General features: G+C 38.4%; 1 long non-coding RNA gene across 1 annotated transcript; it reads left to right on the top strand.

Annotated features, from left to right (window-relative positions):
* The first annotated feature begins 1,581 nt into the window (after positions 1-1,581).
* LOC111643329 (uncharacterized) lies at positions 1,582-2,445 on the top strand. The gene is made up of 4 exons (XR_016292894.1): positions 1,582-1,857; positions 1,929-1,976; positions 2,059-2,172; positions 2,301-2,445. It is a non-coding gene; the product is annotated as an uncharacterized LOC111643329 (long non-coding RNA).
* The last annotated feature ends 637 nt before the right edge of the window (positions 2,446-3,082 follow it).

Raw genomic sequence — 3,082 nt, 5'->3', positions numbered from 1 at the left:
CTTCTACTTGTCTGGCAGTTGTTTCGTCCACCTTGATTGAAGCCAGCCTCTGTCCTCTGGCATTTGGCTTTAAGAGAGTTACTTCTGGCTCCTGGCTCTTAAGTCCAAAAGTCGTAGTAAAAGCCTTTTTAACCTCATCTTCCTCAACAATGGCATCCAAGTCTCGGACATCTAAAGTCACTTTTCTGCTGCTTATTTTGACAGTACCTTGTCCGGCTATCGACTTTTCAATTTGCTGTGAGAATGCAGTAGCATTCTCTACACATTTGGCCTTAATAAGTATGTCTCCTTTTTTTGTAGTGACAACACTTTGGATTGACACGTCAGTCTTATCGGGGTCAAAATTCGCCTTCATCGTCTTCAGCACTGTTGCAAAGGTCTGTCCTCCAGCCATCTTTACTACTACTGTTGTTGTGGCGTCTACTTTTTTCTTCTGGCTTGTTTTGTTATTCAGGGTAATTTCTTCTTGTTTGCCACTAACTGTTTTCTTTTTCTTTAAAGACATAGTATGCTGGCGTTTCTCAGGGCTGTCCGATGGGCTCCTGTTTCTTTTGCTACGTTCCATTTGTTTTAGGGCAGTGCTTAGGGTTTTCTTCTGAACATGCCGTCGAAAATTATCTCGCCTTTGTTTCCTCCACTGCAGGGATTCAAATGACGACTTCCAAGAGTTTACGTAAATTTCTTTATCACAAATAAAGCCTTTTCTTAGCACCTCTGCCTCTTGAAGGTGTTCTAGCGCGGCTTTTAGCCTATTCTTAACAGCGTTCGCTGTGTTGCCGTACTTATCGTTATTTAATTGTTGCGTCTCTGTTATATCTTTCGTTGCTGATTTGACTTTATCAGCCAATGGCTGTTGCTTAACTCTAAGCTTAGCACCATCTTCTTCAAAAGAGGCAAGCTCCTCCCTTGTCTGGTTGCTAAATACTGACAAGTTGCTGTCCTCGGTGTCGTTAGTACCTGTACTCGACGGGCTTTCTCTTCGTCCTTTGTCCGTTAGAATGGGCCATGGGACATTTAGCCGTCTCTGTTGGCCATGAGACACGTCTTTGTGGCACCCCCCAGAATCCGTGGGGCCTGCGTCAGTCACCCGGGCTTTCACCGGATCGGAACTGACGGCGGATTCCCTCAGAGAGGTTACCGCCTAAGGTACTTGTTTTGCATTGACGTTTTTCATATTGGCATATTTTTAGTGTCGTACTGAAGCATTGTGAATCTGGCACCCCATGATTAAAAAATGTACAAACGTTTTGACAAATCGATTGCGCGTAAAAAAATTAACAAAATTAGCCCCGAATGGTCAACGCGCAAACGAAATTGTTAAAATAATGGATTAAAACAGTTTGGGTGCCGTTGTATTGGAAACACGCGTCAAACAACGTCAAATGATGATTTTTTTCTGACCACATACACATAAATTGATAGATTTTCTTACGCGCAATCAGCACCCGATGGTCTTTTTTACGCACAATCGTTTTTTGGAGTGCAATCATAAAAAAACCGATACACCCCGCGGACTACTTCGAACCTTACCTAACCCAACCTCGAATAAAAACAAACGTATTCGTACGGGTCTGCTTCTGCTTCGTGCTACAGTATATACTTCCACAATCAAGTGTAAAAGTGAAATTTAGTGTCAAGAAGCATATATTTGCAATGTTTAATTGACAAGCGTGTGCCTTTACAAGTGTTTTAGTCGTGTGCAGTTGATATAATGGAACTAGCCATGAACTATGCCAGCACAGTCTTGATTAAAACATTCCTGCAGAGTTTTGTTTAAACATCTTTGGAACAATAGAGTATTTAAAGGCATCCTAATGAGGTTTCTACTCAAGTCTCGTCATGGAATCTTGACACGCAGTGAGTGTAAAGCTGATATATAACATCAAACAAGTGAAATTTTTTTGTGTAATTTGTTTCATTTATCGTAGGCCATTATCTGATCACACATCAAGGTTGCAAGGCTACACTTTGTAACGGTAAGGGTCATGTAATTTATTGGTTTTTGTGCATTTTTTTTGTCTGAAAGTCTTGACTCCTTATTCTATTTCACTTCTCAAGAGAGTCTGGTGTATAAAGCATCATGGTTGATGTAAGATCTTGCTCCTTTTGCATGTCATCGTTGGCTGTAGTAATAAGCCTACTGTGTCATCAGAACTGAAGCCACTACATCTAGTAAGTAATTCATCCTTACACTAACTCTTACTACTTTTTCCATTGGCTTGTTTGATTATATTTGATTAAATTTTTTTTTCCAGACAATGAAATACTTTACCTTGGCATGTTAATCATGTTTTTCACAGCTTCGGTGACTTCTTCACTCAAACAAGGATTTTAGTACATATATGTGTCGTATTGAGTATGAACATCTCATCAGAACCCATTGTAAGTATACGAATAATTTACTAATAATACAACTAAGACAGCTAAGTTCTGAAAAATTCAATGATTAAGAAATCTCAGCTTTATAACTTGTTTTTTTTTTTTTTTTTTTTTTTTTTTTTTTCCTTCTTTTTCAAGCTCATGCGTCAAGTGATTTTTTCCTCTTTTCGACAGACTCATGTTAAGAACAGAAGCTTGCGCTGAATCTGGAGGTGGTATGCAAAATAAGTTATTTTTGATAAATAATATCACATTTTTAATGACAAAAATCGTGTTAGACAGGCTTTGGTCTCTCATGTATACTGGCATTGCCTGTTAATTACAAAATGCCATCGAAGCCATCAGTTGACCCAGACCAAATGCTGCAAGTTTTATCTCAGTTACTAATTTTTGATAACGATGGTGTACTTAAAAAAGAGAGAGATCCAGTTTGGTCTGAAGCATTGATTGGTTTCAGTAATATAAAAAAAAAAATACAAAAGCATAATTTATACATGTATGTATTTAACAATCGTCACGAGTTGCAATCGAAGCTCCGGAGAATTCATGGAATTGACGATAAATCTGATTTAAATGACCTGGAAGAAAAAGAAAACCAATTTCCAACAAGGTCAGGACAAGAAGAACATCACCCTTTTGCAATGTTCGATAAACTAAATTCACTTAAATTAAGCGTATCTTTGAGTGCCTCCATTACTCATTT

The sequence above is a fragment of the Copidosoma floridanum genome, unplaced genomic scaffold, assembly GCF_036245765.1.
Source record: "Copidosoma floridanum isolate Cflo_tuat_1 unplaced genomic scaffold, Cflo_Japanese_pri ptg000011l, whole genome shotgun sequence".
In the NCBI taxonomy this organism is placed as follows: Eukaryota; Metazoa; Arthropoda; class Insecta; order Hymenoptera; family Encyrtidae; genus Copidosoma; species Copidosoma floridanum.
The sequence above is the reverse complement of the archived record's forward strand: the minus strand, read 5'-3'. Positions and strand labels throughout refer to the sequence as shown.